Source organism: Pleurodeles waltl, chromosome 5, assembly GCF_031143425.1.
Source record: "Pleurodeles waltl isolate 20211129_DDA chromosome 5, aPleWal1.hap1.20221129, whole genome shotgun sequence".
Lineage (NCBI taxonomy): Eukaryota > Metazoa > Chordata > Amphibia > Caudata > Salamandridae > Pleurodeles > Pleurodeles waltl.
The window spans coordinates 97299418-97325698 of record NC_090444.1 but is presented as its reverse complement, the minus strand read 5'-3'; the positions used below and the strand labels follow the sequence as shown (position 1 = coordinate 97325698).

Sequence of the window (26281 nt, the reverse complement as noted above, 5' to 3'; positions counted from 1 at the left end):
CACAATCGTGCTTGTAAGGATACCCAAATCAGCTTCAGGGTAAAACTGAGCTAGCGTGAGCATCTTAATAGATATTTCAAATTTACACATTTAAAGTAACAGCAATCACTCTCTCCAGTAATTTTCTTATTTTTTTGGAACTCTGTTTATTAGGTTTATTCCACAAACAGACAAATAACATACCAAGTAACAGAGAAGCCACAGCCCCACTAGCCACGCGCCTTCACCGCACCCTTACCACAGTGCTGTATTGCTGTTAATCCCTGCAGGTGTCCGCATGCGCGTGCAAGGTTCCGGCGGGCCACGCGCCTTCACCCCACCTTTACCACAGTGCCGTGTGATAGTTACTGCCTGCAGGTGTCCGCATGCGCGTGCGAGGCCCTGGCAGGCCACGCGCCTTCACCTCACCCTTACCACAGTGCCGTGTGATAGTTACTGCCTGCAGGTGTCCGCATGCGCGTGCGAGGGTCCAGCGGGCCACGCGCCTTCACCCCACCTTTACCACAGTGCCGTGTGATAGTTACTGCCTGCAGGTGTCCGCATGCGCGTGCGAGGGTCCAGCGGGCCACGCGCCTTCACCCCACCCTTACCACAGTGCCGTGTGATAGTTACTGCCTGCAGGTGTCCGCATGCGCGTGCGAGGGTCCAGCGGGCCACGCGCCTTCACCCCACCCTTACCACAGTGCCGTGTGATAGTTACTGCCTGCAGGTGTCCGCATGCGCGTGCGAGGGTCCAGCGGGCCACGCGCCTTCACCCCACCCTTACCACAGTGCCGTGTGATAGTTACTGCCTGCAGGTGTCTGCATGCGCGTGCGAGGGTCCAGCGGGCCACGCGCCTTCACCCCACCCTTACCACAGTGCCGTGTGATAGTTACTGCCTGCAGGTGTCTGCATGCGCGTGCGAGGCCCTGGCAGGCCACGCGCCTTCACCCCACCCTTACCACAGTGCCGTGTGATAGTTACTGCCTGCAGGTGTCCGCATGCGCGTGCGAGGGTCCAGCGGGCCACGCGCCTTCACCCCACCCTTACCACAGTGCCGTGTGATAGTTACTGCCTGCAGGTGTCCGCATGCGCGTGCGAGGGTCCAGCGGGCCACGCGCCTTCACCCCACCCTTACCACAGTGCCGTGTGATAGTTACTGCCTGCAGGTGTCTGCATGCGCGTGCGAGGGTCCAGCGGGCCACGCGCCTTCACCCCACCCTTACCACAGTGCCGTGTGATAGTTACTGCCTGCAGGTGTCTGCATGCGCGTGCGAGGCCCTGGCAGGCCACGCGCCTCCATGAAGGATCTCTCCAGTGGTGGTCTCCCAGACCCAGACAGAAGATGGAAGCTGCCTCACACCAGGCTCTTTTCCGCGTCTTTGCCAAGGGCCACACACTTCCCCAAATGCTATTCCGGCACCATGATATCTAATCAAAATGTATTGTCAAAGTAGGCAAGTCTTACACAGGTGCATCTCTCCGGTTTAAAGGAAAATTCAATGAAAGTCAAATTCAGTTTATAGAAAATGAAAGGTTTTCATGTAATTTATGTTTTCGTGTAAAACAAAAATATTGCCACCTTGTTCATGCTCTCAAATTTCCTTTATTCTTTTTATTTTTCTGAAACCATTTGATTCAGGACATTTATGAAACAACCCAAGGGAAAGCAGTAAAATTGATTTTCCTATTATTTTGGGCTTGTTAAGGGAGTACTATACCAGAATATGGACATTTTAAAATCGATCTGTCAAAATATTCCACCTAAACTATTGACTAGCTCAATACGTTCAAAGTAAGTATATATGGTTTGGAGTAGCACACAGATCCTTTCGCCATTTTTAAGATTGGAACTGTCGCCTTCAGTCTTATACAATATTGATTTTATTCAACGATGTTGTTCGGCTGACACGTTTCGGCCAAAGCTGTAGCCTTCGTCAAAGTCCTGGACTCCATTTTGTTTTAGCTTTTACATGCGTAACACCCATGCGCACCAACAACATCCTACAATCAGTACTCAGTTACAATCATCAAAACAAAGATAAAAATACATATAGGACCACTATATAATCAGCTTCATGATTTGACCATAACTGAGATGTTGGCCGTGGTACTTCAGCAGGTCAATATTGTCCTCCTAGATATTCAGCCATGCAGTCCATTCCTTGTGGCCTCTGTAAGGCAATTCAAACTCAATTTATTCTGTTTGCAATGTCTGATGTTTGAGGCTCTGGGGCGGGAGCACTGGAAGAGAGATGCGGGTGTCAACATTTCAGGCACAAGTTACAGTTTACAATCCCAAAACCAAGAGACCTCTGGGTAATTTAAACAAAGATTGTCTGCATGTCAACAATATCTAAGTACTTCATTCTGAGGGTGCAAAGGTCAGTGATAATCACATTATTATCTATTTAAGTGCATCAACAGCTTGGAGTATTTGAAAGGGAGAGATCATTCAGGAAATATCAGTTCTTTGGGGGGCAGTTCAGACACAATATGGGGAACAGAGTGAATTGGCAGCACCCCTCCACCCCAACCCCCCCCCCCCCTCCCACTGCTGGTGGCTTCGGGGTCGTAATGTTCAGTAATTCAGTAATTTGTGCTGGAATTTGAGCAACTTTCTTTAGAGAGTGACAGAGAATGAGTTCTGGCTGTTGCATTGGGAAGACTGAGACTATCTACTAATAATACTCCTGCTAATAATAATATTAACAACATCATCAATAATAATGATGTTGATGATGATAATCAAAATAATCGTAATAATATTACTAATAACCATAATCTCAATAAACATTATAATACCGGCAATAAAGGTCATGAGGACCATGAAAAAAAAAGAGCAACAATAATATTAGCATTACGTCTACTACTACTAATAATAATAATAATAATAACAATTATGCAATGCTACTACTATTATTACCACTAATAATCATCATCATAATAATAAGACTAATAAGAATAACGATAATAGCTGTGGTGAAGACGATGATAGCAATGATAATAATAATAATATCACTTTGTAAATATCCTTTGCTAACAACGAGTATTGCCATTTCGTGGTACTGGAACCCACTGGGGTGACTATCAGTGCTTAATTTAAGCCCGTGGTTTCCAATGTGAGGCACCGGCACTTATTTTTGAGGGCTGGCACTTATTTTTCTGCCTCAAGCTTTTATCGCAAGCAAAACACATACACAGACACATATGGGAAAAGACGACAGAAGAGAAAAACGAAAAAGCGCCACAAAGGGAGAAAGCAGAAAGCTGCAAGAGTGAGCTGAAGGGGCAGGGAGTGGCTGTAAATGGATTAAAGCGTCCTCAGTATTCCGTGCTCGCGCATTGAATTGCAGCAGCCCCATGTTTCAGAGGAGAGCTTTGGGCACCGGCACGTTTTTATTTACAAATTAAGCACTGGTGACTATTACTCAACTAATTGGTTCTGAATTTATCTGTCTCCGAAGGATGAGAGGCTGAGTTGGGCTTGTGATTGTTTCTACCCCAGTACTGTCCACTCAGATGTCAGCACCAAATCTGTGAACTGTTTTACTGGCAGAGAAGACAGGAAGGAACAGGATTCATTTTGGTAGAATGGAAGAAACAAGGAGGTAATCTCTTTCCTCATCCCACCAGTCCTCTCTGAGCCTTTTTGAACGATTCTAAAGCCCAAAGGAAAATAAGAAGCACTTCACTATAACCCAGTGGAGATATCTAGCTGCAGTGTTGTTCTGTACACATACCTGGCCGCCCTGGACAAGGACAGGCAGTGGTGTGGGCCTGGTGGGAGGAGCCCTCCAGGCCCAGCAAGTATAACTTGAACTGTTCCCCACGGTGCTTATAGAACTTTTTCACCTTCCCAGATTTATTGCATTATTTTACTTCCGAGATGGGGAGAAGGGTAGGCATTGTTTTCCTTTTTCCCTTGAGTGTTTTCCTTTCAGCTCAAAGAGTGTTAGTCCTTTACACAGGGCTGACATTATTAGACATATATCTATAATACTGAGGCTCAGATTTAAGAGGGCCTAGCACTATTCCAATGCTACATTAGCGTAATATTTTTATGCTAATGTGGTGTTGGAAGGACAAAAACGCTGCGCCATATTTACAAAGTGGTGCAATGATTGTACTGCGCCACTTTGTAACCCCTTGTGCCACATTATGCCTACATCAGGCCTAATGTATGCAAGGGGAGCATTCCGGTGAGAGGGGGCGCCACAAAAATGGCACAAAGAAATCTAAGAGATTGCTTTGCGTCATTTTTATTGGCATTTTTATGAGCAGGCGTTAAAGGGAGGCTCCCATTGTTTTCAATGAGCCCCTGGGTGTTTTGCGGGATTAGCGTCAACATATTTGACAGTAATCCTGCAAAGTGCCAGACTAACATAAATAATTATGACCGTAGTACCCATAACTACCGCCATGGTGCGTCGCCACATGGTGGCGTTAGGAGGGCGCTAAAGGGCGTAAGAAAAGTGGCACTGCACCGGGTGCAGCACCACTTTTCATAAATCTGCCCCTGAGTATTTCTTTGACCACTCATTTGAAAAGCATGTGTATGAGAAACGTACACACACTTACTGGAGAGAAAAGACCTGTTCCCACTCGTGTGGTCTTGTGAGACCCTCTTTGCTGAGGGGTTCACAGATGTGTGGCCCTATCATTGATATTCAGTTCTGCCTGTGTGAGCGATTACATGTCGAGCCTCATTAAGCGTGAGACTGAGTCTTCTAGGCCAGGGAAGCGAAGGGTACTAATTCATGCAGTCACATGTCTCAGAGGCGACTAATCGTCCATTACGTTTGTCCTCTGAGGTCAATAGGAAGGGGCAGCTGCAGGAGTGCCTTATGTTTGACAGGAGATTGCTTTTTGTTAACTGGCCACAAAGGAGGATTATTAGAAGCAGAAATGGCTGACAGATCTCTGCATTGGGTTGGATCAGGCGACGCTAATATGAAGCCACCATTTTGAATATTGTGTCTTTACTCTACTCATGGAGACAATGATAACAAGATTTGGCAAAGCCAATAGTTCTGGCTATGGCAATCTGTTGCAACTGGTACATATTAAAGAAAATGTATTGTGAGCATATGACCCAAAAATAAAAAGAAGAGGACAATGGAACATGCTGCATAAACATGAGGGCCATATACTTCTTATTAAAAAAAGAACCATTGCATATATTTTTTGTAGAACAGTACAGGTGTTCCCTAGCACGCATGTGTCACACACTCACCTGCTTCCAGCCGCGGGGATGACACTGGAGCCGATGCCCAAAATAGAAGAAATCGGGTCCAGGGGCAGTACTCCTAGTAACCAACAACTTGTAGACGGAGGAAGAGGGGAAGGAACAAAATTATAAATGAGAACTTGATACTGATTCTGCTCCGAGATGATGCTACCCTGCTTAACAGAGTCAACACTTCTGATTAAATCAAAGATGGGTTTTGTGAGTCAGCACTTCTGGTTATCGGGAAAGCATAATGCACTGGAAACAAGAAGAAGCAATTACCATCAGTGCCTGAATTCGTATAGCAATACAATGCTTTCGATTTCCTTACACTTACAGGTTTCTTGAATAATTATAACATAGAAGCAGATAAATCAGATACTGTGGAAGAATCTTCTGGAACTCTTGAAGAAGAATCTGAGATACTATGTACAGTTAAGTCACTCCACAGAACTCTCAGAACATAGATTGGAGTTTCTGGCACTCCAAAATCAGAACTCAGTACATATTTTGGAAACAAGGGCTTTCACATGGAAATAGAAAACTAGGTTACTCCGGGCACATAGGTTGGAAGTTAAACAAATCTCAAGTTATGTTTGAGACCAGGTTATTCTCATAATTGGATTGCATTCAGAACTACATGAACTTGAAACAAGACTTGACGGGAAACAAGGTTGTGATACCAGCTTTCGCAAGGTTGTGCTCTACGCATAGGTCAGGACTCGATTATGTACATTCACATGAAACAGAATTGTTATTGATTCAAGGTTGGAGTTATCAACACTCCCAGGATTACACTCTGTACTTTGACTTACACTTGAAAACACGAAATTATAAGAAACAAGGTTACTTCATGACACAAGGTGCAATCACTGATATTTCCAAGGTTGTGTTAGGAACATGGATTAGAGTTAAGAGACACTCCCAAGGCAATCTAGAAACACGGTCACTGTTGATACACAGGTTGAAGTCACGGGCACTTTCAATGTATACTAGAAAACACGATAATACTCAGTTCAATGTTGGAGTTGTAAACTATCAAGCAATGCCAGAAAATACGATTACATTCAGTACATGAATTGGAGAGACAGGATGATTCAGGAGACAGTCTCAAGTCCATGCCAACACAGTTTGGAAAACCAAGATTTGTAGAAAGATTCCAGAGGAGAAGAAAGGAGATAACAGACAGACCTGCAATGACTACTAAAGATTAGTGCACACAAGGGGGGGGGGCTAATGAGCCCACAGCAAGATGACCGCGCACTAATACAGCTCTGCCAGCTGAGCCCTAATATCCATTCATAATCCTGCTAACTGGAACCCATCTGACCTGCAAATGGATGGCCTGATGTGTGGGGGCACCTGTGAACCTGCCTACCCCCACGGAGCAAGACAATCAGCAGTGTGTGGTGCCGGGGCCAACCCTGCATCGCTCCTTATGGTGCTGCTGAGCGGAGCCTAAGATGGCAGCCGCGTAGATAGTACGGGTCTCGGTCAGCACCTGGCTGGCCCCAGAATATTGCGGAGTTGGTGGCAGACCGAGGAGCAGAGCGTGGCCGTCCTCTTGGCAGCATCTGGGAAGATGTGGAGTGCTCTGAGAGTGTGGCCCCTGTGGAGCAGCTGGTGGTCGCGGCCAGGCATGCCTTATTGCGTGGCACTGGGAGAGGACACATGCTGCAGCCTTCATTGACGGTGACCGGATGGGTGGATGTGTGGACTGCGGCCCCAGGAGTGTGTGACCCCATCAGACTGCTCTGTGGGTCAGTGCTGGAGAGGGCAGTGAGGAGTCCTGCATTGTGCCAAGTGACGGAGCCTGCACAGTGGACTGGTGAAGCGGGCCCTGACAGCAGTGAGAGGACTCCCACGGGCCCAAGACAGGGGCCTGCACAGTAGGTGTTGCTGTGCACATGGTGCCCTGATTCTCTCCTGGAGGCTGTAAACTTACTAGTGCTTGGAACCTGAGGTAAGTGCCCAGCTTGCTGCCCTTGAGGCCCAATCTTCAACCCAGGCTCAGAACGGGCAATGACTCTGCGAGGGAGGTTCCTGCTGGGGTAGTAGCACTGAGCTAAGCATGGTGGGACAGATCTGCTGATGAGAGGAAGACCCCCTGGGCTAAGAGACATGGGGACTGTCATTGTATGGTCTGAGGGGCACCTAGAATACTGGAGGTCCCCTCAGGCTGGTGGAGCTGGAGGCCCCCGGCTGAGTACTCAGTCGGTGAGACCTGAGCTGGAATGGTGCCTTGGTGATGATCATACCCTCTGTGCTGTAGCGCCTGGGAGACACCCAGGGTGAACAGTTGTCTATAGCGAAACTAGAGGTGTAATCGGCACCTCTTGAGAGATACTTGCCCATCCCTTATACTGGCCCGTTCCTGCTGCTGAGCTACATATGTGCTGTGCCCCCTGTCCCTAATCCCTACTGGAACAGATCTGAGCCACAGTGTTGCAATGAGGAAGACAGATAATTATCAATCAGGTCTCACTTTCAAGGCCCGATGTCTTCACAGATCTCAACCAGACACTGTCTCTGACCAGGACTCCCCTCCTCAAGGACTGCACTGGAAGCGACACTGCTGGCTATGCAGAAAAGCCCGCAATCTATAGATGGGAAAATAGATACTCTCAAGCTACGTATGGACCATATGGTGGCCAAGCTGAACAAGCAAAACTCGTGGATAACTGAGGCGGAACAGCACATCTCCACAGCTGAAGATGACCTACAAACGGTAACATCTAAATGCTTCAACATGGAAAAGATCATGGTTGTGATTTAGGCCAAAAACGAGAACTTGGAAGAGAGGTCCCGCCGGAACAACCTGAGGATTACAGGGGTGTCCGAGTCCACCAAAACTGGTAAGATGGAACTTTTTGTGTAATCCCTGACTAGAGAAATATTTGGCCTGGAAAACATGTCATCTATGCTGGTAGTCGAGAGGGCACATAGATCACTATTATAGAAGGGTTCCTCAACTACAGGGATCACAATACCCGCCTGGCCTGGGAGTAAAAGACCATTAAGTATCAAGGCAACGAGGTGGCCTTCTATCCGTACTTCACAGCAGCGGTACAGGCCACATGTAAAGAATACCTCCCAGTAAAAAAGAAGCTGCAACAGCTGGAGATCCCATATGCCTTGCTGTACCCAGCAAGCTGCGAATTGACCATGGCGGATCACAAACAATCTTGGCTACACTAAAGGTAGCACTAGATTTTGTGAAAACACGTGCATTGAAACGCAGGGGGTCTCCAGAGTTCAAACTAGATAACCCTGATGATTGATGTAGGACCCGGTTTTCGCGGCTGCCGGGGCTGCTTGTGAACTGCACCATGAAGGTATTAAATTTTGGTCTCCAAGTCCGGTAACCAGTCATTGACTCCTGCATGGTATGGTGTCTCCAAGCTTGGTGGCCAGTCGTTGACTCCTGTATGCTGTGGCCAGAGAAAAATGGACAAAGGCGCGACCTTCCTGAGGTACTGTTTTGTTGGCTGGTGAGGGGATGTGGGCCCCCTGGTGCACTGGCCCTCCAAGGGACAATACACTGCCAGAGGCGTATTGTCTCTCAGCCATCTCCCCACAATAGGAGGATGCCGGTGCTTCTAGATGTCCCCTACATGGGTGCACCTCGATTTCTATTGCTTTTATGTAGAATGCTGGATGTTATGCAATGCACTGTTGTTTCTTTGGACATATGTCCAGCGCTGATGGTTGTGAATGTGGATGTCTTTAGCATAATTGGGATGCTGAAGTGGATGAGGAGAAGCGGGGATTTTTGTTTGCTGTTGTTCCATCACCACAGTATAGCCGTTTACAGTTTATATGCATTGTGTTGACGGACGACAGGGACCTGTACTCCATTAGGCATGACTTTTCTCTTATTTCATGGCCTCTAGCAAAGGGTGCACCACACTTATAACATGGAACGTACGAGGGCTTAACAATCCTCGTTAAACAAGGCAGTTACTGACTTACTTAGACAGACGTCATGTTCAGATCGCTCTCCTACAGAAGACCCACCTCACCAAACTCACTGAGAGAGCCACTGGGACACGCTTGGCAGAAACTAGAATAGCTTCCTCCTACTTGATATAGTCACGTTGGGTGTTGCTGTTGGTGAGGAAAGGGGTGCCATTTACTCTCACCCACTCTAACATGGATAACCAGGAATGTTGGGTGTTGGTTCAGGGTATACAGTGTGTTATGCCCATTGTTCTGGTGAACACGAATGTTGACAATCCAGAATTTTATACACAAGTTTGGAGTCACATACGCATGGCCCAACCGGGCAGTAGTGGGGTGGGGACTAACCACATATCTGGACTCGACACTGGATAGATCTGCCTCTGGTGAGTGGCAGGGAAAGCATGCTGCACAGGCGATCCGAGAGCGGATGGAGGACCATGGGACGACAGACTTATGGTGCCTGAGGCACCCCGCTGCCAGGGAAGGCACTTTTACCTCCTTGGTTCATGGGATATAGTCTGGACTGGATTATTGGTTGGGATACCGGGAGGCTGGTAATTGGGTGCTAGATAGCTGTCACTTGCAGCGCACACTGTCGGATCACTCTATGGTGAAACTGGGGGTGGAAATGTCTACACACAGACAGCCCCCATTTACCTGGAGGTTCTGGCCTGCGACTCTACTGGACCCCGTATTCATGGAAGGGCTGTGTACCACAATTGTAGAATATTTCATGCATAATAAGGGCTCGGTTGAGGGAGCAGACACCCTTTGGGCCTTTAAGGTTACCGTCTGGTGATTCTGCATTGGCGCTCAGGCCGGCATGCTAAAGGCCATACGTGACTGGTTAAAGACCATATACCAAAACATTAGGTCCCTTGAAGTTGCTTATGACACCATATTAGTTGGCTTATTAGCTTCATGGTCTGCTCTGAGGAGGCAGCTCCTGTAGTCACACTTACTCCAAGGAGGAACGCCTGTGAGTCACATACCCCACCTCGTCAAACAGCCGACCTCCTTGGAGTAGGTGTGACTACAGGAGGTGCCTCCTCAGGACAGACCATGAGGCTAATAGGCCAAAACATATGAAGGGCCGCTACCATTAGAATAGCAGAACATGCAAGGTAGGTTCACTTTTTACATTTATCTCACCTTCCTATTATTTAAGTAGGATAGGTGGTGATTGAAGCCCTGATGAATGCCTGAGACCTTTATTAGGCTACAATCTATAAGGGCAGAAACATGTCTGCAGGCAATAGAGATAGGGGCAGAGACTGGACATAATACCCACTATGAACCCCGATGGTAATTCCTCTTTGTAGGAATTTTTAATTATGTCAAGGATTCCACCCTAATAAAACAGGATACTGTCCGGGGTTTATCCTTAGAGATTTTTAACAATATTTGAACCTGAGTTCCTTGTCCAGCTAGAACATTTCTAAGAACTCCCTCAGGATAGCCCCAGCTGAGGTTTAGTCCACCCTGGTAGTATGATCTTACCAGGGTGGGATGAGGTGGCCAATGATGAAGCATGCCACATTATGTGAGTGAGCCCACCTCATTCATTTCTTACAGATCCCAAGTGTTGTTGGGGTTGAAGGGATAGATTTGGTTTAAAGTTGTGAATCACAATGTTTTAGGCCAAATTCAGTTGGCGTGCCGTGCATTTGATTGCATTGTCATTGAGTCATACTACACCATCCAGTCACACTCAGAACTTGGTTTCTGTACCCATCTGGAATGAGGCACACTTTCTAGTATAAGATGACTTTAGTCGCACCAGACCCCGGTCACACACTTCGACGCAAATTCAGCTGTGCCAAACGAATCCAAGTACAGCACAACTCAGGCTGCACCCACACCTCTGAGGGTCGCAACCAATGAACAGGGCACCCCACGCAATGAGCTGGCAGCCGAGGTTCACACTAGAGAAATGCAACACACTTGACAATAGCAGGCCCTGCGAGGGCCTGCACCGGGTGATGCTGTTCACACCAGCAAGATGTTTCAGTGTGCAGTGGTCCCTACGATGAAGGACCACTCACCTGAAGTGCGGGCAGTCCTTGGCAAGCTCTGCACCAGGCAATTCCGATCTCCAGACACAACACTTAGGCCATGTAATGCAGCTGCTGCCAGGTGAGGTCCAGCATACGATACAGGTGCAGCAGAGGGCACCGCTCTCTAGATATTACCGGTTGTCGATGTAGGTCCCTCTCAGGAAGTCTTTGATGTCTCTTGGGCCTCTTCAGAGAACAGGGGGCAACCTGCCCTTGGAGAGTACCCTTCAGGATGCTACACAGCAGCAGGCAATTAGCCCCAGGCCAGTCTCTAAGCAGGAAGGGAGTGTGGATCCCCTCTTTGGACAGTTATCCTCCTGGACACAATAGATTCCTCTGGCAGTGTGCCCACATGATCCAGTAGCACCGGTCCCGCATTGCAATAAAGGTTACTCTGCCTTGCAGACATTGAGTACCTCTGGTTATCCTAGGTGATTCCTTGGAAGTTAGGGGTGGTTCAAAGGGTTCTCCTCTGAACCACAGACGTCTCCCCTAAATTTCCTCCCTGTCCACCCTGAGGCACTGGAATGCAGATCTTTATCTCTAGTGAGGCTATGCTTTGGCTCTGAAAGGCCAAGTGTCAAAACCTCTCCCCTCAACCTATCTATCCTGGCCTCAAGTGGCAGGGATCTGTCATTTTGGATGCCCAAGTTCCATAGCGGTTGCCTGGGGAATGCACAGATGTGCTCTTCCCCCGTGACCCGTGGAATGAAGCCTAATTTACTAGACACCAGAACCACTTCAGAACCTAGAAATGCCCACTTCCTAGAAGTGGCATTTCTAGGGCATTGATGACAGAACCACCTTTACCATCAGAAGGGGTTTGTCATTCTGACTCCAACGATACTAGACATCATGAGGCTGCTCTCCAGCAATCCACTATTGCAGCCAGACGTAATAGGACTCATTCCTTCATGTTACCTTATGAGCAGAGCATCTCTCATAGTTACTGCAAGCACGTATAGGTATTCAGCACTCCCTGGGGCACATATTCTTGGGCACACACCTATGCCTGCCAGGGCATGTGGGACACTTTCGCTAAAGCTACCACAAAGGTGCAAGTGGCCAGTACTGCCCTGGTCTATCAGGCTCAGTTCCTATTTTAGAATGCCCATGTGTAAATGTGCACACCCTGGCAAGTGATGCCAGCTCCAGTACCTATATAGGAAACCATCCGGATGCAAGTATGCACACATGGGCGAGTGATGCCAGTCTGCACTTTAAGTCTATGATGCCCTGGTGCAAGTAGGCACCTAGAGGCCAGTTATGGAAAGCTCTCCTTATTTATGAACTCCTACGTGTACATGGGACCGGAGAGGCCCCCTGGACTTGGCTCACTATATTATCAGGCACCCCTCTACAAGGGTGCACCTACTGGAAAGCAACACCAGGTGCAACCACTGGCCTTGTATGCCAGGCTCAGGACATCTGAAGGCCCCACGGCCTCTGTGCACACCCCAGGCCGTGCCATGGTGGGGCCTGCACACAATGGTCAGTGCCGCCTCCACACTAGGGGAGGATGTGCGCACGCACTTCCACCCTGCCCATACAGGGGGACAGTGCCCATGGCCCACGGCCATTAGTAGAGGTCTGTCCCACCTTTATGGAAGCAGCCGACCTCCCCCTTTTAGGTAGGGGACACCAACACGGGGGTGCTCCCGTGTCTGGACAGGATACACCTTTGTAAACCTGCCTTGCCCTCTGCCTACCACCAGCCCTGCCGTGGGGGCACTCCGGGGAAGGCATAAGACAGCTCAGGGTTGGCCCCTGCATAGGGACTGCCACCCTGAGCACAGGTACACTAATATGCCCCTGCAGGCCTATGCCATAGGCCTAGGACATGGTTAACAGTGTAATAGGGGGTGCACACCCGGTGGATGTCCCCCTAGCAGCCCGGGCCATACCTGCCCCTTGTTAAAGGTCATGGCCTTCGGCTAGTGCCTTTAACGCTGGAGTGGGCCTTTAATGGCCAGTATAGCCAGCTACGGCGGACTCTTAGGCTATCAAATACCCTCTGCTGTACATTAAAAAGACATTGGAAGTCACTGAGGAGTTTCATTACTTTATGAAGGAACTTGGCCCCAGCCTCGTTCCTTTATATTGTCACAGAACTCCTTAGCCATTTGCAATATCCACATAGTGTATGGCAGGCTGTAGTTTATCCCATATATAATACCACATTGAAATACCATCAAAATCCCATCCACTGTGTTTATTCAGCACGAAAAAAAATCATTTAGATGCTCACCATCCATTATCATAGAAAAAACTTACTATTTTCCATAAACAACCTTTAAAGTTTTATAAAAATCCCTGAAACATCCTTGCCATGAGTTACTCCGCCTATAACCTATAGCATATCAAAAGAAGAGGAGAACATTGTCCAACAAGTACGGAAAATATAGATGTGTTATAGCTCGCAAACTACTAAAATGAAATACATTTAACCCAAAAAGATAATTAGGTTCTCAGGGTCAGTGCCTAACACCTGAAGCATCCGAGCTAGTCCCAGAGGCTGCATTTCCCAACTGAAGCTCCTGCAACACCTTATTCAATGTTGTAAGGACAGGAGCATCCATTACCCAAGGCTAAAGTAGAGGGGGCCATCAACAGTGTGTGGTCTGGGAGAGTTTCAGGAGGAAATTGCTGTGGGATTTAAAGAGGTGGCTACATATTATGAAGGATAGTGATAGGCAAAGTGATTCAGGTGAGCTGGAATGCTTTAGTTGGGTGTCTGTTAGAAATTGGGTTACTGGTTGACTGGGGTTTGAGCGCTGGTCAAGCAGCAACCACAATCCTTGTCAGGGTGAGGCACAAGCAAACCCCAAATTAACCTGTGCTCAACCCCCTGGTAGCTTGGCACAGAGCAGTCTGGCTTAACTTAGAGGCAATGCGTAAAGTATTGGTGCAACACTTCAAAGAGTAAAGCAGTGAAAACACCCTGCAAAAAGGTCCCACACCAGGTTAGGCAAATAGAGCTGATTGTAATAAATAAATCAAGACCAAGACAGCAAAAATCTAAACAGTAGGACTCGAGTTACGAACTTTCAGAGAATAAAGTGAAAAAAAGCATCTTTAAGCATAGTGCCAACAGTGGCTATCTGGTTGTGCTGAGCTGGATGAAAGTCAAAAGTTTAGGCTGATTGTGATGGGGTGCAGGTCAGATGTAGTTCCAGATTAGTCCAAGTGAAGGTTTACCTTCCCAGTTTTAGTGCAAAGAGACCTGTTTGCGTTGAAGCGGGTCGCAGAAGGATTGGAGGGCATTGCAGGCAGTGGTCAATGTGGCACAAAGAGCAGGCATTTCGTCCCAGAATGGCGGGCTACAGCTTCATGGTGGTTGTCCTCTGCAGGCGATTGATGCTTGCTGTGTGAAGAGGTGGGCCAGAGGCACTTCACAATGATTTTTGAAGCAAGCAGTGCGATTCCAGTGCGAATGAGCCTGGTCGCTACGAGCTCAAAAGCTTGATTTCAAGAGAGTGACAGCCACACCAAGGGTCCAGGACCTGAAAGGCACAACTTGGGGGTCAAAAACCTTCTGAAGATGGGTCCAGGAGCTGTTGGGGAGCATTTCATGTCCCTAAGGCTCAGGTCAGGAGTTCAGCAGACTAGCCCTTCGAGTCACTCTGGGGTACTGGGTTCAAGATGAAGTTGCATGTCCAGTTCTTCTTCCCAAGACAAGAGAACAGCCGGTGGGCACTGTAGAGCAGCAGCTCCTTTAGAGCAGCAGTCTAGCAGAGTGGCAGTCTATGTAGCAGCACAGCAGTTCTTCTACCTGGCAGAGTATCTGCAGGTCCAGAGGTGTACTAAAGAGTTGGTGTTTGAGGTCCAGTATTTATACCCAGTTGTGCCTTTGAAGTAGAGGGAGAAGCTACTAGAGGTTTCCCTTTGAAGTCCCCAGGCATCCTGCCTTTCCTGCCCTGGCTCCATACTAACTACACGGGGTATGCAGCCCTTTGTGTGGAGGCAAGTGGTGCTGTGCCCAGCTCATCTGTCCCATCCAGTGATGTCCTATCCAGGCACATCTAAGCTTCCTATTGTCTGTGACTGTCTAGGAGGTATACACAATGTCCAACTGTCAGCTACATCCAGTCATGTGACCAGAGACAAGCAACAGGCACTAAATGGCTCAGGTAAGAAAATGCCAACTTTCGAACAGTTGCATTTTCATTATAGCAATTTAAAATCCAACTTTTTGCAATGGCAGGCCTGAGACAGGTTTAAAGTGCTACTTAAGTGGATGTCAAAATCAGTGCTGCAGGCCCACTAGTAGCATTAAATTTACAGGCCCAAGGCACATGTAGTGCACTTTACTAGGGACTTCTAAGTGAATTAAATATGCCAAATCTGTAGAAGGCAAAGTTTCCATATTTTAAGGACAGAGCACAGGCACTTTAGCACTGCTTAGCCGTGGTAAAGTGTGCAGAGTTCTAAAGCCAACAAAAAGGAATTCAACAAAAAGTGGAGCGCAAAGTCAAACTGTCAGGGGATGACCCAGCAAAAAGAGCCAAGTCCAAACATGTCCATGTCTTGGCAACTGCATGAAGCCTTGATGATAGCCGTGATGATCTATTCAGGAGTTCACTGTTAAACCTCCAGTGTAAGGATAGGGGTGGCTATCTGTGGGATCATGCCTGGGCAAATATGAACCTTTGCAGACTTTTTTGTGAGATACTTTAAGTAGTTGAGGGGATCAGCATTTTACTGGGAGGTGACGTGCTACTCCATGACTAGTGTACGAATAGAGGGTCCAAACTTGTTTTAGGAATGCAGGGATAAGTATGAAGTTGCATTAAGTCATAAGGTATGCATTGATCCTCGGCTGGAGGTGGTCCAGCTTACACAGAAAGAATGTAGTCATGTCTGGTCTTGCTTCATTGGACCACCCCTGAATGGTGACACTCCCACGCTTCCCACCCTGCTACAGATCGGTGACTAATGATCACTTCCAGTCCCTCATTTTAATCTTCACGCAATAACCCTTACCTTCTCCATTGTAACCTCCTGATGTTCATGCTATATCCCTGCTTCTACCACTACTATGTCTGATCTACTGTAAAACACACGCAGCAGTCCGCACTTCCTTTCCAGGTAGCTACGTTTACACTATACAGGTCACATACTTAAAAGCATGAGTGTGAACTGTATCAGAAGACGACATCCGAACTCTCCTCGACTGAGGAGAAACAGCATCTTTAATCCTCCTCGACCTCTCGGCAGCCTTCGACACCGTATCCCACCACATACTGATCAAAGCACTCCACCACATCGGCATCCAAGAGGACACACTCAGATGGATCACCTCCTTCCTCACCGGAAGACCCCAGAGGATCCACCTCCCACATTTCAGCTCTGAACCCAAGGAGGACACCTGCAGTGTCCCCCAGGACTCAGCCCCATGCTCTTCAACACATATATAACCCCGCTGGCCAACAATATCCCATGGTCTCAACATAATTTTCCACTCAGACGACACCCAGCTCATCCTCTCACTCACCGATGACGCCTCCATCACCAGATTCAACTTCCGCGATGCATGAAAAGTGTTGCTGACTGGATGAAGAACTTCCTGCAGCTGAACACAGACAAGACGGAAGTACTAATCTTTGGCAACAGCAATAACACATGGAATGATTCCTGGTGGCCATCAGACCTAGGATCCACACCCACTTCCTCCGACCATACCAGAAACCTTGGAATCATCATTGACAACAAGCTCACCATGAATTCACAGATCAACAAAGTCTCCTCTGCCTGCTTCCTCACTTTGTGCATGCTATGCAAGATCTTCAAGAGGCTACCCCTACTCATGAGACGCAGCGTGACACAGGCCCTCATCACCACCCGACTGGACTATAGCAGGGCACTCTATGTAGGAATCACTGCACACCTCCTACCGAGATTTCAGACCATACAGAATGCCGCAGCCAGACTCATCCTCGGCCTTCCCTGATGAACCCACATCACACCCCACCTCAGGCAATTCCACTGGGTCTCTGTACAGAAGAGATGCCAATTCAACCTGTTGACCATCGCACACAAGGCTCTACACAACCAAGGACCTGCATACATTAAGCACCACCTGAACTTCCACCAACCGTTGAGAAGACTACGCTCTGCCTACCTTTCACTTGCCCATATTCCCCGCACCTACCAAAGCAGAAGTGGAGGATGATCCTTCTCTCACATCTCAGCAAAAACCTGGAACAGCCTCCCCACGCACCTTCAGACCATCGCCTCACTTCCGCAATTCCGAATGGACCTCAAAACCTGGCTGTTCAAATAAGCCTCCGGGACATGCAAGCATCTGGATACCCTATCGAGTGATTAACTGCGCTTTATAAATCCTGCTTGATTAATTGATTGAAACAGCATATGGTGAGATGGTTGTTTCCTGGGAGGAGCATAAACTGGGCCTGTGAGGTGCTTTCTTAAAGACCCGGAGTGCTACTATATAAAAGCATTTACTAAATGACTACTCTTTTACATACATTTGTGAAACATTCTGAAAGGTCGAACGTCCTACTAATAACAGAGTGAAGAGGTCGCAGTCCTTTCTATTTTAGCAATTGTATGTGACTACTCCCTGAATATTCCATTTCCTCCCATTTTTGATGTTTTGGGGCTAATTGTTAAAGGCGTGTAAGAGTGTAAAAGAGTACTACATAAGGACTACTTTGAGTATTCTAAAATGCCTTAGAGACTAGGCCCAGGGCTTTCAATTCTTTTCTGGAACTAGAAAGATATAGGCCAAGTTAAAATCTGTGTGGAATAACATTCCATATTTTCAGGACGTTTGGAATATTTTGCAAGTTGGAATGTCCAGTCAGAGCTCTTGTTTACTGAGCAGGTCTCTACATCCTGCAGAGATGATAGATTTTTTTGCCAGCTATCTGGGGTAGCAAGCTGAGGTTTGGGGTCTTCTGTGCAGGCATGCACTCTTGAACACACCTCACACTTCTAAGAGAGGGCGATGGAGCAGGTACAGGACATGGACCATATGATTGAAGTTCCATGTTCTTGAGATCAGTTGGGTTGGTTTTTGAGTAGGACATGTGTGACAATGTAGATGAGCTTGTGGTGTTTGCTGTCAAGCATCTTGGGTTGATTTACCTCTCTGTGGTTATTACAGCCCTGTATTTTCAGCTTGCCGTGTGCAGGGGACATAGTCTGGGGCGTTCGATATTCTTTCCTCCATGCGGCGGGAGAGCGCAAGATCAGTAATGAAGTGGCGGATATCGAATGAATCCCTTTTCATCACTCAGGATGAGGTGGGCTGTGTGACAGAGCAAGAGATAGAGACTTCACACCCCATTATTATCTGACACAGAGTCCATGAAGCACCTTCTCACTGAACAAGATCAATATGGCATTGATTTCCTCACTTCCAGATCCACCGCATATCTATGACTGCGGGCGCTACCGCATCCTCCCGCCGCAGCAGGCAGCGCCTTTAATTAGGCTCCAGAGACAAGAGTCGGCTGAAGTTTGCGGCTTCAAAATTCTATCTCATCTAATACTTTTAAAAGTCAGTAGCTGTGGCAAGCACGGTTTCAGCTTGCTTGGTCAGGCAATTTTTCACATTCAAAACTATTAGAATTGTAAACAAATAAATAAAATTAGTGTGCAGTGCCGTTATGTTAACAAATCTTAAAATTTAGAAAAATGCAACTTTAGATTATCTTTGTAAGGCTCTTCTCAAAAGACACATTTATTTCTCTAAGGTTGTAAGTACCCTTTTCATTGGTATTGCAAATTTAAAGACCTGATGAAGGTTCTATGTCAAAATTGTATTTCTAAAATATCATCCTGCCGCAATGTCGTCGTCAAAATAGTGAGGATCAGAATATTGAGAAAGTAAGTATAGATAAGTAAGCATAGTTTAATTATTCTTACTTCTACAGCTAGGTAGCTTGTAGAGGTTTGTAGATGTTGAGTTAGGAAAAGTTAATCTTTTTGACCAGGATCATATGAACATTCAATATTTTAGAAACAATATTCTGATGGAATAGCCTAATTAATAAAGCAAGATATAATTTGCTCAAGAAATTAAACAGGATTCTAATTCCTGGAATGATATATCAACCCCGCGTCTACGCAGCTACGCTCTAGAGTATCCAGCCTAACAGCAAAGAATAAAAGACAATGGTAGAGTAGAGGTGGAAGAGGGACTTCAAGCTTAGATGCCTTATCTGACCTTCTACAATATCCCGTCCAGCTGTTCCAGAGGAGTGGTGGGCCACACGTCTCCTCGAAGCTCTCTCTCGGTCAAAATGGATGGACCTCAAGGCAAACCCCCATAGGTGGTCCAGGAAGATGTAAGAATACACAAACACAATGTAAGGCAATTAAACAATAAAGAAAGTTAGTGCTAGCATTTGATTTCTACTGTGTTCAAGTCGCTTCACTTTGAAGGAAAGACTAGGCTCCAAGGAGCTCTTCGGGTTAGGGATGAGCTGGTGCCTCTGAAGTTACCTCAACTATAACAAAGGATTAGTGCCATATGTACCAGGCTCTGCTTCTTTGAGGTTTCAATGTATTTTGGCCCAAATTTAAGAAAAGTGGCCCTGCATTATATGCAGCATCACTTTTTTTGCATCCCTTAGCGGCCACCTAACGCCACCATGTGGCGCTAATCCTGCAAAGTACATAGAGGTCCATCATAAATAATGGTGGGTCTCCTCTTAATGCCTGCTCTGTGCAGGCGCTAAAAATACTGCTAAAAATGGCTCTGTGGAATCTTATAGATTCCATTGCACCATTTTTGCTGGCCCCCAAATGGGCAAACGCCCCCTTCCAGACATTATGTTTGGAGCAGGCATAATGTGGCGCAAGGGGTTACAAAGTGGCGCAATAAAAGCATTGCGCACCTTTGTAAATATGGCGCAGCGTTTTTGCCACACTATCGCCACATTAGCATAAAAAATAATGACGCTAATGTGGCGATAGTTGACACTAGGCCCTCATAAATTTGGGCTTTGGTCTCACGGAAAGTCACTGGCCTCTAACTATTGGCAGACGGTTCCTCGATTGGGACAGGATCACATGAACGCAGTACAGATTTGGGAGCCATATTCAGTCCAGCACAGACTCATGCATGCAAGACAACTCTGCAGCTGTGGCTGGGGTTAGTCTTCAAACATCTGCAGGTTCAGAAGAAGTACCGTGGATTTCCTACGTGACGCAAGAGAATTCACCAAAGAAAAAAAAACAATAACGACCATCACTGATAGATAAACAAAAATCAGAAGTGAGCTAAGATAATACTCAAATTCCAGAATGAAATAATTGAGTGTCAGAGATTTGATGACACACATTTTTAGCTTGAAGTGAACTAATTACCACTACTGCTAACCGTCCAAAAAGTCCTTTGGGAACTCATTGCATTTTGAGATGAACTAATTCACAGAAAAGAAAAATAGGCAGTGCTGTGTAGCATTTGTATGCTGTATGCCACTACTGTTTGCCACTATTTGTGGTACGTTACGTGGTCTCGGGAGAAGGATCCCAAATGCCCCTCTTTTAAAAAAAATATTTCATTAGGTTGCCTTTATCCTATTTGCAAATGAATTAACACTTACCTTTTCTTATAGTATTTCATTTTAACAGTGCAATGTCCCACGTTGTAATGGACCCAATGGAGCCTTACCGGGTGGGAACGGTCTTACATCTACACATTTGCAATTCATCCTGTTATTTATGTCATTTTACACAAGTTTCTAAAATAATCCTAAAATGTCAACTCTCAGCTCTCCTACAGATGCAAAGGTATAACTGCATCTCAGCAGCATATGTGTGAAAATTCACAGATTGCTTTGGGATACAATGTGCTCAAGGCTTAAAGCGTGAATTAGCGAGGAGAAGGACTGCAGTGGTCCTTTAATATATCCTAGCGGAAGAGGAGGAGGTGCATGTATGTCTGTAAGCATGCATGTATGGATGTATGGATGTATGTATGTGACCCAGAAAGCCCTAACCGAACTACAAAGCAATGGAGCACTGCACATGATACAGTACAAGAGTGAATCAAACAGGGCAGGGAAAGACACAAGGATCTCACAGCAGTGCTTAATTTGAGCCAGTGGTTTCCAGTGCGGGGGGTGGCACTTATTCTTCTGCCTCAAGCTTTTACCGTGAGCAAAACACATACATATACACATTTGGGGAAGACGGAGGAAGAGAAAAGCGACAAAGTGTCACAGAGGGAGAAAGCAGAAAGCTGCAAGAGTGAGCTGAAGGGGCAGGGAGTGGCTGTAAATGGATTGAAGAGGCTTGAGATGGTTTCAGGATTACGCTGCCTCAGTATTCTGTGCTCGCAGATTTAATTGCAGCAGCCGCTTGTTTCAGAGAACTTTGGGCACCGGCACGTTTTTATTTACAAATTAAGCACTGGCTCACAGTAGGATGGTGAAAGAGGCTGGAGAGAAGGAGAGTTTGGATTCCTGGAAGGAGTCTCTTGAAGATAATGAATGCCCGGAGGAGATTGGGACTTGCTGGACATCGATGGGGCTGGAGTTACAGATGGCTGATGTTTGGCCTTTCTCTGTGAGAGAAGTGTGTGGGGGATGAGAAGGTACATGATAGTCATGGGGATGGAGGGCATCAGAGTGGGAATGTTAGTTTTCATATTGCAGTTGGGGAGACCAAGATTTGACATAGCAATGAGCTGCTTGATCTGACAGTGTAAAGGGGGCCATTTGTTGAAATGTTGATATCTGATACCATTGCCTCATATTAGACAGGTCGATGTTGTGTTACTCTTTAATCTCTCCCTGTCCTCAAAATGTGGCCCATATTAAAGAAAAAGGGGCGCATCAGATCTGATGAACCACTTTTTCTGTGCCTCCCCATACCGGCACCTAACAACACCATGGTTACGCAGTGTTTACAATACTGCGCACCATGGCAGTCATTAGGACAATAGCGTCAAAATGTTTGACGCTATTGTGGCTCTTTGCTACACTAGTGTCAAAAGATTTGACACTAGTGTAGCAAAGTGCAAGGAGGCCCTTAGGTTCCTATGGGAGCATCATTTTAACGCCTGCTCTGAGCATGCGTTACAAATAACGGCAGAAATTTTGTTAAATCTCACTGCACCATTTTTGCGGGCCTCCTAGCGCCAGCACACCCTCCTTGCTTGGACCCGGCATAATGTGGCGCAAGGGTTTATAAAGAGGTTTACAAACGAGAGGAGCTATCGTAGGACTCTTACCTTGGGGGTAAGACTCCTTTGTTTTGGGTGAAAGCACCACTGCATGTGGGTGACTAAGTCAGTCCCACACTGACTGGAAGCTGTCAGCCCGACCTCTTTAGCTAGCTAGCAGCAACTCACCCAAACCTAGAAAGTAAAGGTGATTTGGGGCAGTCTGAGAACATGATACTCTGATTCCTCAGGGAAGTCGTGGTCAACAGATCGTACCCCTTTCCATCAGTTACTCAAAGTCTCACACTTGTGAAGGCAGACAAAAAAATGCAGAATAAGTTTCAATGTTTTCATGCTGGGAGAAGAAACATGATCTGCGATTATTAGGAGGATGAAACATAATACAGTTATGATTGTGACCATTAGAGTGAAACATATAAACAGTCCCAACATCCTGACATAATCATAAGTCTAGAAATTCTTACCTACACAATAATGTCTAACATGAGCGCCTAGCACCGTTAGCCCCATCCCGGTCTATGGAAGGAGCACGGACCCCATACCTGAAAGAAGGTAAGGGTCTGCCTGTTGTTCTGCTGGCAGTCCTCACGGTTGGCTGGAAAGACAAGGCCAAGATCAGTGAAGCTGTCGACTAAGTGGCACTCAGCATAAGATGGCTGGCTGAAAAGCCATCTAACTTTCATAGACCTATGTGGTGTTTATATAACAAAATGTGTTGTGTTCTGAGAACAGGCCTGTGATAGTATGTCTATAGTTAGAAAGCTGACTTTGTACTCTTGGAACGGCAATACTAAGTAAACTATTGTGTATAAATATGACAGCCTTGAGCAGGGCACAGAGTGAGATGCATGCAAGGAGCAGATAAATGTAGAACACAAATAAGTGTGTTTTCTGAGAAAGGCAGCTAATAAAATGAAAAACTACAAGGTGAAAAGTGAGCTGTGCTAAAATATATTAAAATGAATAAAAGTGAATAAATTGTGTGTGTGTGTCTTAAAGGCACAGGCTATGGCCCAAGAAGGCTAAAACATGGGTGTCCGATCTAGGCGCTAAAATGAACCCACAACAGAGATGCTCGGGAGACTGAACATATGAACAACCAATGAGCTCTGTCTGCGGACACATTAGAAGAGGTGATGCTTGGCTGTCAAGGACACTATCAGGGCATATCTGAGAGGGATGTGAACAATACTATGGGATATACCACATGGCTGAATCAAGGGGCACAGTATGACGAGAACTATGGGCAGCACTACGAATATGTGGTCATATGGTAAAAATAAAAAGAGAAATGAGATTTGTAAATTGCACTATGCCCGAAGGCATCAAAGCACTAATGCTGGTATAGAGAACAACCGCACCAAACAGAGAGCTGCAATCACGGGAGGGAGAAAAGGCAGGTTTTCAATTGCTTGAGGAAAGCTACAAAAGAGTCCAAGCTTGAAAAGTGTGTTGCCAGGGTGTCCCACAGTTTAGCTACTGCTCCACCTGGCTTTCTGGAATCTAGGAATGGTCACCTTTCCAAGAGAAGATGATTTAAGCTGTCTTTTAATGGTATACTACTGGAATGCTGTTCTCTGAGGCACCGACCCTTGATTGTGGACAGGCAAATGGACCATGCAAAGCTCTTTATATAGCACACACTTCCTACCTGGCAGCCAGGGAAGCAAGCACATTCCTTCACTTACTGAGAGGTGTTTAGGTACATTCAGTACCAGGTGGGCTGCCGCGTTCTGAATGACCTGCAGGCTGTTAAGTGAGGACTTATTGAATGTTTAAGTGTAAAGCGTTGCAAGAGTCTAGGGGCGATGTGATTTAAGTAATGACCACTGATACGCTGAGTTCAACAGGAATAAGTGGGAAGACCTTTTTCAGAATTTGGATAATGAAAGAGCAGAAACTCACCATCCTATTGACCTGGGTGTCAAAGGTGAGAATGTTATCAAAAATAACCCCTAAAGTTTCACAGAGATCCTAGTCGCAAACTGTGACTGGTATGTTTGCAACCAGTAAAGCTATTTATGAACTGAACTATGTACTATAGTTTGGTTCTTAAAAAATTGGAACAGTTGTGGGTTGCATTCAACCTATCTCATGAAAATTACTAAGGTACGCCACAAATTGCGACTCACTGCAATTGGAGGTCATTACATGGATTGGTGGCCTGCTGGGATCAGCAGACCACAATGTTTGTGATCACATTTCAATAAAGTTATTTTTTTTAAAGGAAACAGTGCTTTTTGTTAGGTTTAGAGTTTGAAGTGATCCCGTGCACCACTGCATACTCTCCAATATTATTTTTTTTTTACTTTCAAAAGTGGACCCCTTCCCTTTTGCAAATGAGCTACCATTCCAACTTAGGGGGGATGTAACTTTTCAATGGTTTACGACTACTATTTTGGGCCTAAACCATGAATACATCTGAACAGTGATTGCGATTTGAAAAGGATGCCTACAACACGCTCCTTCCAAACAGCGATTCCTTATCCATTTCTAAACTTGTTTGTAAAATGTTACAAACTCCTAAACTCTGAGAGTTTGTGAATGAAAAATGCTTTGTGCATCTGGCCCTCATTTCAGGAAGAGCCCACAATATCGGGAAATAACAACTAGAGTTGCTCAGCTGCAGATGTGGCTATGTCACAGTACTGAAGACAGTTATACTAGCCTGAGTCACAAAAAACAGACAGACATTTACTCCCATCTGATTCCTCCTGCATGTAGAGTACATGTCCGAATGCAGTGGAATCTTCTAACAATCCCAGAACTCCTTGTTACTCACAAGCATTTCATTTCCACATGTGAAAACGTACATGGTTGTTAGTGTATTTATGCGTGTCTAAATGCAACACAAATGTGCACGAGGACTTTAAAACTTTTTTTTTAGAGTTTACCAACTTCCTCTACATTCCACCTATTTTTGCAGCATCGTATCCACTTTCCTTTCCCAGGGACATTTTAACTCCTGATCTTAATGTTGTAAACCTAGCAGCATACCCAGGGTGTGTGATTCCCTGCAACAGTATGTTAATACCCCCAAACTGTGCACACTGGTGGCTGCTTGCCTATTTTCAATTGTGTTTCCACCCAGGAGAACCCACAAGCTGCTCCCACGTAAAACTGTGCCTTAGTACCTAGTGGTGGCTACTTGTCAACAGAGGTGGCGGGGTGTATAAAAAATAAATAAATTACATTTTTAAGAAAAACGTACCTTTCATGTTGGGAGAGGCTGGTCTGCCTCTCCTTCCTCCTCATCTCTTCATTGCTTCCTGGAACCACAAAGGCTTCCAGACTCCCCTCCAATCATGACGCTGCTGTCACCAGCACGACATCAGGTTGTGATTGGTCTGAGGGGCCGGCTTCAGCGCTCAGACAGGGAGTAGGGCCCTGTGCACTTTCTCCTCAGCAGGTGGAAAAATGCAAAGTGCGCATGACTGTTTACCTGGCCCAACACGAACCACTCCTCCAGCCCTCCTCCTCCAGCACAGCCCCACCCGCTCTAAACCAGCTCCAGAGGAAAAATTAAATTACAATAACGTTGTGTTATTATTATTTTATTTTCCCTTTCTTTCACTGCATAAGGCAGTGGGGTGACGCTCCTCCGCCTTAGCGGAGGGGTCGCCGCTGTTAGTACCATTATTTTAAATATAGATACAATCATGCAAAGGTTCACATTCACGTTTCATCAGTACTACAACTAAACACATTTTCGCTTTCCAATGCAGCTATTTGTACACCTAAATTAGTCCTTGGTGCGCAAATAGCTTTTTGAAACAGTATCAGTGCAAATTAAGAATACGTTATGACTTGTATGCTATTTCTAGAAATACCTATCTCATGGTTCACGCAAAATGGCAACTATTGAGTCTAAGTTGTGAACTATGGTGCTA

The 26281-nt window shown here is 46.2% G+C and overlaps 1 protein-coding gene and 1 long non-coding RNA gene across 12 annotated transcripts in view; one reads left to right on the top strand and one right to left on the bottom strand.

Annotated features, from left to right (window-relative positions):
- OTOF (otoferlin) overlaps nucleotides 1–26281 on the top strand; it is an 875032-nt gene that overhangs the window by 126449 nt on the left and 722302 nt on the right. The gene's annotated exons all lie outside the window — the stretch shown is intronic.
- The window catches only part of LOC138295410 (uncharacterized), a 52128-nt gene continuing 27949 nt past the window's right edge, over nucleotides 2103–26281 (bottom strand). Inside the window, exons 2-3 of the long non-coding RNA XR_011203595.1 lie at nucleotides 5217–5303; nucleotides 2103–2224 (exon numbers count right to left, since the gene is read on the bottom strand). This is a non-coding gene — a long non-coding RNA (uncharacterized lncRNA). The remainder of the gene's footprint in view (nucleotides 2225–5216; nucleotides 5304–26281) is intronic.